Here is a 12,918-nt window from a genome sequence, read left to right on the forward strand (position 1 = left end):
CATAAGATTACCATTACGGAACATCCCCCTTTAGTCCTATAAGGAACGTTATAATATGACCGACTTAGAACCATATGTTAACGTTTGGATTACATCCTCTTTGTAATGTTGTTATGTGACCATAAGATTGCCATTACGGAACGTCCCCCGAAAGTCCTATAAGGAACGTTATAATATGACCAACTTAGAACCATATGTTAACGTTTGGATTACATCCTCTTTGTAACGTTGATATGTGACCATAAGATTACCATTACGGAACATCCCCCTTAAGTCTTATAAGTAACGTTATAATATGACCGACTTATAACCATATGAGAACGTTTTGATTCCATCCTCTTTGTAACGTTGTTATGTGACCATATGGTATTACGGAACGTGACGTCCCCCTAAAGTCCTATAAGGAACGTTATAATATGACCGACTTAGAACCATATGAGAACGTTTTGATTCCATCCTCTTTGTAACGTTGTTATGTGACCATAAGATTACCATTACGGAACATCCCCCTTAAGTCCTATAAGGAACGTTATAATATGACCGACTTAGAACCATATGAGAACGTTTGGATTACATCCTCTTTTGTAACGTTGTTATGTGACCATAAGATTGCCATTACGGAACGTCCTCCGAAAGTCCTATAAGGAACGTTATAATATGACTGACTTAGAATCATATGTTAACGTTTGGATTACATCCTCTTTGTAACGTTGTTATGTGACCATAAGATTGCCATTACGGAACGTGACGTCCCCCTAAAGCCCTATAAAGAACGTTATAATATGACCAACTTAGACCCATATGAAAACGTTTTGATTACATCCTCTTTTGTAACGTTGATATGTGACCATAAGATTACCATTACGGAACATCCCCCTTAAGTCCTATAAGGAACGTTATAACCAATATGGAACGTTATAATGTACTGAGGAAAAAGTTTACGTGGCCGTCGTCAAATTTGTCACACACAAAAAAGTCACTCAAAAGGCTCTTTCATGGTGGCTTCAGTCAGAGACAATTTATATAGAGACATGCCACTTCCTAAATCCTCAACACAATGTTGGGTCTGGACCAATCAGACACATAATTATTCATACTCATTATATCAATGAAAATAAAGGTTTATGAAACTCCTGAACTAACATCCCAAATGACACAAACACCAAGGCTTAAGCAGTGTCACGTTACAGGGCTGAGAAGAGGATTTTACGACCAGATTCCAAAGGAATGTGGTCATATGCGAGAGACAGAGAGACAATGGGAAAACAGGAAAAATATTTAATACAGACTTTTTTGAATCAATAATAGACTTACTGATCTATAAATGAACATGCATTGAGTAAATGATTTACTGTCTTGTGTACGATTATTTGTATATACTATGGTATATATGCATTTTATTATACAACCTAACGGTCAATATAACCTCACCTGTACCAAGCTTCCTACCTAATTAATCCCCATTTAACCCATTTGTGCCCAAATTTTTCTGAATGGTTTTATGCATATAGTCGTGTTAATAATGTCCTATGTGAACATGTTCTGCATTTATTTCCTCAGGTTTTTTTTCTTCTTGAAAATCGTATTTGAATGTGCGGCAACTATAGTTGCCGGTGGGCAAATATCTTGTATGCACCCCATCAATGTTAAATATGAATAGGAGGAGAACATTTGACATCTATCTCAAAATAACTGCTTTCAACAGATCAATCTTTATTCATAAACAAATTTATTGTGTATAAAAGTCGAAGAATGTTTGATGCAAACCCAAAAAAAGCGGAATCTATAGCTTATAATGTCTTGAATATAAAAACACAACAAACAACAAATCCATTTGTCTTAAACCTTGTGTGCTGTTTGGGGTCTTTTTGACCCACATTTCTAACTTTCATTTATGGGGATAACATGGATAATTTGACATGGTTTAGTGTAAGATTTTTGCCAATCTTTTGGAAAATGCAGTTTTAAAAGTAACAAATTATCACTTTAACCAGATGATGGCTGCAGAGCTCCACTATTTGTGATTTGCTATTTGACTAAATGAAAGACATATTTTCACAAGTTTTTCCAGTTGTATTCATATCTAGATATTATGAAATCACAATTATAACAATAAAATTAACTTTTTGTCGAAGTTTAGGCTTTTTTTGTACTGAAAAAAAAATCTGTTTTTCAATAATGTTATAGAATCAAATGATTTGTCATCTTCAAAATCAGAAAGAACATCTTTGTAACATCCTGATCAGGTTTGATTCTAATCATAATGTAACTGTCACGATGTGGTGCAGGCAGAAGAACAGGAGGAGTCCAGATTCAAACGAAGAAACTTTTACTTCCAAATAACAGGCAAGAAGAAGATAAACAGGCGCAACACAGGGTAACATTCAACATTGACCAACCATGAATGAATGAACACAGGCAAACTAAATACAAGCTGAAATCAAACATAATGAGGTGAGAACAGGTGACACTAATGAACAAGACGAGGAACAGGTGGCTGAGTTCAGGAGTGAAGACAAGAGGATCCTGGGAAGTGAAGGGCAGATGACGAAGTTGACGAAGGACTGTGACAGTAACATTATTGAAAAACAAAAACTGCTAAATTTTGACAAAAAGTAACTTATATTGTTATAATTATGATTTCATAATATGTAGGTATGCATATATCAAAAATGTAATTTGTTATAAAATGTAACAAATTACATTTGTACAAAATTTGTTACAAAATTACATTTTGTTGCCTGGGGTCTCTGAGACCACAAACACAAAGAATGCAGAACAAAGTGCAGCCATAACAGGGCATTGTGTATCAAAAAGTTGAAAATAAATAAATACAAATAAATAGAATGAAGTAAAAATTATATATATATATATATATATATAACAAAAAACAAATCACAAAATGGCAAAAAACTAAAATAACAGTGCATACAAGGGTAAAATTCCAATAACCTTGAATTATTAACCTATTAACACAGTATACCCCATTTCCCCATGATAAATGTACTTACAAGGCATTTGCCCACCGGCAACTATAGTTGCCGCTTGGACTTTTGACTAAGTATGCAAAACACTATAGATCTATTGTAAGATTTGTTTTGTTTAGAGGATTCTAGAGACCTTCATGATTATCTATATATGTCAACAAAAAATACTTATTAGTAATATTAGCTTTCTTTGGGAGGGTTTGCCTTCGCCATGCTTCCTGGAAGTAGGGGTAGGAAGTTGACAGCCTCATGTGACAGGAAGGAAGTCTTGAAATCCTTTATTTGGTTGTTTCCTTGCATGACATTGAGACATACAATAGGGATAACATCTAGAAAAATACTTACACTAGGAAAATGACAACTATACACTGCGGCAACTATAGTTGCCGGTGGGCTTAAATGGTTAAAGGGTCATTTCACCCATTTGCATTAAAGGAGAACTCTAGTAAATAATGCTAGTAATGGCATTGAGTAAGTAAAAAGAAATCGATAGTTTATACCACTAACAAGGCTCAAAATAGCCCCACACTTACACAGTAACATAATGAGGCTCCATACATACTGTTACAGTGGAGGCTCCCGCTCCGCCTCCTCTCCGCCACCAGAGGGAGCCTTCACCGGAGTATTGATCATTGGACATAAACTCAAATTCCCATCACACCTCTTACCTGGGACTGATTGCGTCACACACCTGCACCGCATTAGCACACACATAAAAGCCACCTTCACACACACACCTTTGCGAAGTCTTGATTTGCCCCGGTGATCATTTCTGAGCGTTATTCCCTGTTTCTGGTTTTCTGGTTTTGACTTTGGACTGTTGGATTATTCTACGAGTGTTATCTGCCTGGCCTGATCTTGGACTGTCTTTGGATTGTGATTATTGCTGCCTGCCCCGAACTCTGCCTGTTATCTGGATTATCCCTTCGCTCTGCCTGTGTTGCTCTGTCTGCCTCGTCTTGACCCTGCCTGTACGACTCTGTTTATAATAAAGCTGCAAATGGATTCTTCCGTGTCCCGTGAGTCATTACAGAAGACTTCGCCACCAACTAATCCAGCAGCCGTCATGCAATTGACCACCGAACTCACATCCCAAGCTTCACGCTTAGATCTACACCAGCAACAGCTCAGCCACCTGACTACCCTCACTGAGCAGCTCGTACAGGCATTTCAGGAGCTTCGCACCGCTGCTGGTAGCATACCTAGCACGCCTGCTACACCACCTCCACCGAGTGTGCCTCCTGATACTGTGAGTACAACAGTCAATCCCAGACTCGCTTTTCCTGATAAATTCGACGGTACCCCAACCAAATGCAAGGGGTTCCTGTTACAATGTACACTCTTCGTGGAGCAACAACCAGCACTATACGCCAGTCATAGGAGTCGCATCGCTTTCCTTTGTTCACTCCTCACCGGCAGAGCATTAGAGTGGGCTACGGCTGTCTGGAGACCAGAGGGTAATACTTTTGCTACATTCCAAGAGTTTATGCAACAGTTTCGTCAAGTATTTGAACATACCACGGAGAAAGGTGATGCTGGCGACCAACTCTTAAATCTCACTCAGGGAAAAGAAACTGCTGCTGATTATGCCCTCACATTTCGCACGCTGGCTGCACAAACAAACTGGGTGGAGGATACTTTGAAAACCCTTTTCAGGAGAGGACTTACCAATGAGCTGCAATCCGAATTAGCCTGTCGAGATGAGGGGAAAACTCTGAATGAATATATCACTCTGGTTATTCAAGTCGACAATCTGATACGATCCAGACGTAAACCGCGGGTACCAGTTCAGTCCTCACTCGTAACCACTAACCATCCCGAACCCATGCAACTGGGACTCACTCATATCTCGCCAGAGGAACGTGAACGTAGATTTCAACATCGGCTATGTATGTACTGCGGTCAATCTGGACACATGAAGCTCTCCTGCCCTGTTCGACCCTCCAACCGTAACCAGTCAGTGAGTACCCGAGAGAATTCCCATAACCCTGCTACCAGTTTCAAAATTCCAGTCCGCCTAACCATCCATAATCAATCCATTGACACTTCTGCTTTCATTGACTCTGGAGCTGCGGGAAATTTCATATCTCAAACATTTGCTGAACAACACAACATCCAACTCAATCCGTGTCCTTCTTCATTGACAGTGGAGGCGCTAGATGGACATCCCATCGGAGAGGGGAAAATTCAGCGCGTAACGGAGAACGTTCAATTGCACATTGGATCTCTGCACTCTGAAAGTATTCAGTTCTATGTCATTCACGCTCCACATCACTCCATCATTCTGGGACATCCCTGGCTCCAAACTCACAATCCTCACATCTCTTGGAAAGAGGGTCAAATTCTTCGCTGGGGTGAAGCATGTAATAACTGCTGTCTGACCAAAGTCACCCGAGTATGCAGTCCCGAACCAGAATCTGATACTTCTGTGCCCGAACCGGAGAATTTACCTTCTGTTTATGAAGATTTGAGTGAAGCCTTCAGCAAGGAAAAAGCTGCACAACTCCCCGAACATAGACCAACAGATTGTGCCATAGAGTTAATTCCCGGTGCCACGCCTCCCAGAGGTAGAATTTTCCCATTGTCAAAGCCAGAATCTGACGCTATGACGAAATACATAGAAGAAGAACTCGCAAAAGGCTTCATTCGACCCTCTACATCACCAGCAGCCGCGGGGTTTTTCTTCGTCAAAAAGAAAGATGGAGGACTCAGACCCTGCATTGATTATCGAGGCTTGAATGATATCACCGTCAAATACCGCTATCCCTTACCTCTGGTCCCAGCCGCCTTAGAACAACTTCGTCAGGCCAAATATTACACCAAACTTGATCTACGCAATGCATACAACCTGATTCGCATACGAGAGGGTGATGAGTGGAAGACTGCCTTTTCCACCACTAGTGGGCACTATGAATATCTCGTCATGCCTTTCGGATTGTCCAACAGTCCTTCTGTCTTCCAGGCCTTCATGAATGATGTGTTCCGTGATATGCTGGACAAGTGGGTGATTGTATACATTGACGACATCCTGATCTACTCCAATTCACTAGAAGAGCATATTCAACATGTCCGTTCTGTACTCCAACGTCTAATTCAGTTTCATCTCTATGCCAAAATGGAGAAGTGTGAATTCCACCAAACCAGCATCTCTTTCCTCGGATACATCATCAGTCAGGAAGGAGTCGCCATGGATGAAAGAAAGGTGAAGGGGGTAGTGGACTGGCCATTACCGCAAACCATCAAAGAACTACAAAGATTCCTGGGATTTGCAAATTTCTACCGGAGATTCATCAGAAACTTCAGCCTCATAGCCGCCCCTTTAACAGCCCTAACCAAACGTCACAGCCATCGCATATCCTGGAACCCCGAAGCACAACAAGCCTTTCACGACCTAAAGACACGCTTCACTACTGCACCCATTCTACATCATCCGAATCCTGAACGACAATTCATTGTTGAAGTCGATGCTTCAAATACAGGGGTGGGGGCTATACTATCTCAACGCCAGGGAGACTCAGCCAAGATGTACCCATGTGCGTTCTTCTCTCGCAAACTCTCTCCAGCTGAACGTAACTACGATGTGGGAAACCGTGAACTATTAGCCATGAAGTTGGCCTTGGAAGAGTGGCGTCATTGGTTGGAGGGAACAGCAGAACCATTTATCATTTTTACAGACCACAAGAACCTGGAATACCTCAGATCGGCTAAACGTCTCAACCCTCGTCAAGCCAGATGGGCATTGTTCTTCACCAGATTCAATTTCACTGTTACCTACCGCCCCGGAACCAAAAACACAAAAGCTGATGCTCTCTCCCGACAATCTGAAGAAACCGCCCAGAACCCCAACCCCGAAAACATTCTTGGTGAGAAATTGTTAGTTGCTCCGGTCCAGTGGGATATTATCACCGAGATCCAGCAGATCAATCTTCAAAATCCCATTCCTGCAGAATGCCCAGCTAACCTCCTCTTCGTACCTGAAACTCTACGACCCCGTCTCCTCGATCAAGTTCATTCTATCCCCAGCTCTGGTCATCCAGGTATTACTGCCACTATCCAACTACTGCAAAATCGTTTCTGGTGGTCCACACTTACCCCGGATACCATCAACTACATCCACAATTGCTCTCATTGTCAAACTTCAAAATCACCACGGAAATTACCGGCTGGTTTGTTATGTCCTCTTCCCACTCCACAACGACCCTGGTCCCACATCGCTGTCGATTTCATCACCGACCTCCCCAATTCTCAAGGTTACACCACAATTCTCACCATAGTTGATCGATTCTCGAAAGCTTGTCGTTTGATCCCTCTCACTAAGCTCCCCACTGCCTTCGAAACTGCAGAACTCCTGTGCAATCAAGTATTCAGATTTTATGGATTACCCGAAGACATCGTGTCCGATAGGGGACCACAGTTCACGTCTCGAGTTTGGACTGCCTTCTTCAAAAATCTTAATGTAAACATCAGTCTCACCTCCGGGTATCATCCACAATCCAACGGACAAACCGAGCGCTTGAACCAGGATGTCATCCGCTTCCTACGAACCTACTGTCAACAACATCAACAAGATTGGAGCAGATACCTGTTCTGGGCGGAATATGCTCAGAACTCTCTGATTAAACCCGCAACTGGCATCACACCCTTCAAATGCATCCTCGGCTTCCAACCTCCTCTCTTCCCCTGGTCCGGCGAACCCACAGAACTTCCATCTGTCACAGAGTGGCTACACAAGAGCGAGGAGGTCTGGGATCAGGCACATACTCACCTAAGGCACGCCGTCAGACGTCAAGAACATCAGGCCAATCGTCACCGTCGCCCCGCTCCAGAATACCAGATCGGCCAATGGGTTTGGCTGTCCACCAGAGACCTAAGACTCAGACTTCCATGTCGCAAACTCAGTCCCAGGTATGTTGGTCCCTTCCAAATTATTAGACAGATTTCACCAGTTTCATTCCGATTAGACCTGCCCGCTAACTACCGTATTTCTCCTACTTTTCATGTTTCTCTGCTGAAACCCGCTGGTGGTCCGAGGGGAGAAGCGGAGGGAGGGACCGCTTCTCAGAGCCCTCCACCCATTCTGGTCGATGGCGAGGAGGCGTACCGGGTACATAAGTTACTGGACTCCAGGCGTAGGGGTAACAATCTCCAGTATCTGGTCGACTGGGAGGGGTACGGTCCGGAGGAGCAGTCCTGGGTCAGTTCAAGAGATATCCTGGACCCCACTCTCACGGAAGAGTTCCATAGGACTTACCCGGAGAAACCGGCCCCTCGACCCCGTGGTAGACCCCGACGACAATTGCCTCCTCGCGTCAGGAGCCGCTCGCAGGGGGGGGGCTCTGTTACAGTGGAGGCTCCCGCTCCGCCTCCTCTCCGCCACCAGAGGGAGCCTTCACCGGAGTATTGATCATTGGACATAAACTCAAATTCCCATCACACCTCTTACCTGGGACTGATTGCGTCACACACCTGCACCGCATTAGCACACACATAAAAGCCACCTTCACACACACACCTTTGCGAAGTCTTGATTTGCCCCGGTGATCATTTCTGAGCGTTATTCCCTGTTTCTGGTTTTCTGGTTTTGACTTTGGACTGTTGGATTATTCTACGAGTGTTATCTGCCTGGCCTGATCTTGGACTGTCTTTGGATTGTGATTATTGCTGCCTGCCCCGAACTCTGCCTGTTATCTGGATTATCCCTTCGCTCTGCCTGTGTTGCTCTGTCTGCCTCGTCTTGACCCTGCCTGTACGACTCTGTTTATAATAAAGCTGCAAATGGATTCTTCCGTGTCCCGTGAGTCATTACACATACAAAACGAAGCATTGAGAACTTTGTAAGTGTACAGACCGTTTAATAAGAAGATACTTTATGAAGACAGTTCACTTCGCGTATACAGGAAGGAGCCATCTTAAAAAATAGTCTCGATAAGTCGATCCCCGAACGCCGTTCATACAGTTCAGAAGTTCGTTGAACTTCATAGAGTTCAGATCACTCAGCACGACGTTCGTGGTTTGACTTATCGAGACTATTTTTTAAGATGGCTTCTGTCTGTATACACGAAGTGAACTGTCTTCATAAAGTATCTTCTTATTAAACGGTCTGTACACTTACAAAGTTCTCAATGCTTCGTTTTGTATGTATGGAGCCTTATTATGTTACTGTGTGAGTGTGGGGCTATTTTGAGCCTTGTTAGTGATATAAACTAGCGATTTCTTTTTACTTACTCAATGCCCCCAGTACTAGCATTATACGCTAAACAGTTTTTAGAGATAAAACTCTTTACATTCGATTATCATGAAAACAAATCTCAGAGAACGGTTGACTATGTACCAATGTTTTATTAGACCGAAGGTTCATCGCCGGAGTTCTCCTTTAATCTTTGTATCTTTAGAAACCCAGTCATATTTTTAATGGTCATGGTTTATTCCCTTATTTTCCTCTGAGATGGGAGAAATAATGATTTAAGTGTTTTACTTCCTGCTTATTGTGACGTAAAAATCGTCATTTTGCGTCATAATAAGCAGGAAGTCATATTTCATTAAAAAGTGTATAAACTACAAACATTAGCTCATTATTATTGAAGGGTGTGGGACCCACTCACCCTACAGCCTATTACAGATCAGTGGGTGGGACTTCACTTGCAGATACTGAATCAATATTAGCCATCTTGTTTGGAAGCTAAGCTAACAAGCGCTGTGGAGATAGGAAGAATGATAATGATGGAAGAAACTAAACATCATATGGAAGAAAAGTATTTTGAAAGTCTGCTGCTCGAATCTGATGTTCGTGGCTATCTTTATGAGCCGCAATATATTGAAGAGCAGCTGAGGCTGATGGAGGAACCGGAGACGGCTGCCTGTCGCAGTCAAGGAGCCCAGACTGACTCGAGCTGAGGCGGACTGCTGTGTATGTGCTCTCGCAGTGAACTACGAACACATATGGAGTCCGTCTGCTGCAGAGAATTTCAACAATGGCAGTTTCTTCTGAACGAAAGCTCTGAATCAGACGAGCACACGGACGTTTGTGTTGTGATGTGAACCATCTTAGTTTGGCCTGACTGAACATCTAGGTATCATGCAGTAATTCACCATAAAGAAATAAGTACAAACGAGGAGTAATTCACAACGTTAATGGGGTTTGTTGTTGTGGGAAGAAGGAGGCGGGAACCGGCGAACATTTAAACATTTTAATAGTAAAATGAACAAATACAAAACAAAAGTATATGCCAGCAGCCCCTCATTGACGACTCCTGTAATGTTACACACAACAGAAACAAAAAACATCATAAAATCAGGCCTGTTTCTCTCTTGATCTGCCATTGTCGCTCCTCATTGTATGCTTTCACTCCTCCATGAGAGACGCGAGACCGGCGCGCGGTGTCTTTCATTATCATTCACGCCACCGGCCTTGTGCGGCACGCCGTCCTCTTACGTCCCTCGCCTTCAATCGTCCTGCTTGCCACAGCCAACTAACTAGAAATTTTGTGTGAAATGAATTTCAAACTCTGGTGACAGCTAATGTTAGCCTTGTTAATGGAAGAGTGATGTCTCTGTTGTAAACGGAAGAGTGATTTCTCTGATGTGCGCGCAGTTCCGGATTAGTGGGTCTGGCTTGTGGAGCTGTGTAACGTGGTGCATTGTAGGAGTTGGTGTCTTACTGTTACGTGCCCCCTAACTGAATTTAATCGGGGACATCATAACATATAAAAATCCACAGAAACGTTCGTTGACAATATAAAAATAATTTATTGTCAGTGGTTAACAAGAATGACAGGTAGGACGGTAACAAAGTCTGGTGGTAAAATAAACATAAAGCAAACAGAAAGAAAAACCCTGCTCACTGATATCTACCGGATCCAACACTCTTGTCTGCCTCCCGTTCAAAACAAAGACAAGTTCGCAGTGAGTCTTCCGGGTCCACTGACTGCTGCTCTAAAATAATCTTAGACTAAATAAGTGAAAAACCCGTCACCAATACCACCAACTCAAAACAAAAATAAACGACTTCGTCATAGCACCCACACAAATGTCAGGCCAGGTACTGGGGTTAGTGCATGGTCTATTTACACCGATCCTTTGACACCCTCTAGCTCAAAGGCAACATTGGCGGAGCCCATGGCGCTTTTAGAACAGCATCCGCTCCGACATGAGCAACGACGGCGAGAAGAGGACATGGTAGAGAGCACGGCGTCCCACCGCACCAGAGGGAGAGCGAGGTCTAAACCCATTGAGAGAGAGAGCGGATGTGAATCTCCGTCCTTTTAAAGCCATCGGCCCCGCCCACTCGCAACCGGCGAGACGTCACGTGACCTATGAGGCAGGAAACAGAGAACAACAAAAACAAACAAGAACAGCACAAACAGGGTCCCCAACGCTAAACCACGTAACACCCCCACCCTTAAAGAAAATAAATTGGGGTTTCAGTCAACAAAGGAAAAATCATCCATAAACATCTACAAACTCGCAGGCCGCAGGGTCTCCAAAACCTGCTGAACAGGAGAAAGGAAAAGAAATTAAGTACAACAAATATACATTTAAATCTCTGATCCCAATTTATTTAACTCATTTCCATCAAGCACGAGACAATGCATCTGCAACTACATTGTCACGTCCTCGAATGTGCTTAATCTCTAAGTTACAACCTTGGAGAATCAAACTCCACCGCATTAATCGCTGATACAAATGCGCCCCTTGGTTATTTTCTCTGTCTTTTCTCGGTCAAGAGCTAGGGCACCAAATTCAAAAATTCTTTTACATTTCGACTACATATATGATCCACTTTCAATAAAGATTAATGTTGAAGTGGGTGAAATGCTCCTTTAATGCATATTAGAATCACCCCTTATTATGTCGAAATAACGAGATATTTATGTCGAAAATAACGACTTATTATGTCAAAATAACGAGATATTATGTCGAAATAACAAGATATTTTGTCGTAATAACGAGATATTATGTCGTAATAACGAGAAATTATGTCGAAATAACGAGAAATTATTTCGAAATAACGACTTGTCGTTATAGTGAGATATTATGATGTTATAACGAGATATTATGACGTTATAATGAGATATTATGTCATTATAACGACTTATTAAGTCGAAATAACAAGATAAGTTTTCTTTTATTTTCTCACCTTGCGGTTCAGGGCTTCCGTATTTCACGCATAGATAGACGAGAGAAGCCGTGAAATGTAAAAATACTACTGTTATTGTGTCACTAAATGTTGTGTCACTAAATGTTGTGTCACTAAAGTTCAAATCTGTGGTTTATTTATAAAGATAGCGCCTATTTAAAAATTTGATCTGACATTTTCGGAGTTGTAATTAATATTCAGGCCTTTACCGGGGTCTCAGCGCTCTGCACCCCGCCTGGAACAGCCTTTCCTCGGCTAGTGCTTCTGACGTTTGCCGCTGGCTCTAATCTCTCTAGTCTAGTATAATTCGTCTTGTGTATATCTAACGGACGATCTTTGGTCTCATTAATCGTATCATTTGTTCCCTGGCAAATCGTTTTGGCAGAGGGCAAAGTTAAGTTTTATAACTATATTTGGATCCTACTGTGTCTGAATAGTTTTCATTATTTCTTGTCTTTTATTACTTATTATGCATTTAGGCTGTTATAATGTCTAATGTCTTTTATTACTTATTATACATTTAGGCTGTTATAAACTGTTATAATGTCTCTCACTGATCAATAAAACTGAAATTTAACAAAAATAGACAGGGTTGTGTCATTTTATTTTATATAGCCTATATTTTATATAGCCTTTTCATTACAATTTTATGTGCTGCATACTGTTTGTTTATTTTATTGACTAAACTATTTACTATTACTTCTAACATTATCTTATATTTACTATTTGCAGTGCACTATAGTTGTACCATAATGTATTACCATAGTTAAAGGATCCATCAGTTATCTTTGTTAT

Source organism: Pimephales promelas, chromosome 4 (assembly GCF_988280905.1).
Source record: "Pimephales promelas chromosome 4, fPimPro1.hap1.1, whole genome shotgun sequence".
In the NCBI taxonomy this organism is placed as follows: domain Eukaryota; kingdom Metazoa; phylum Chordata; class Actinopteri; order Cypriniformes; family Leuciscidae; genus Pimephales; species Pimephales promelas.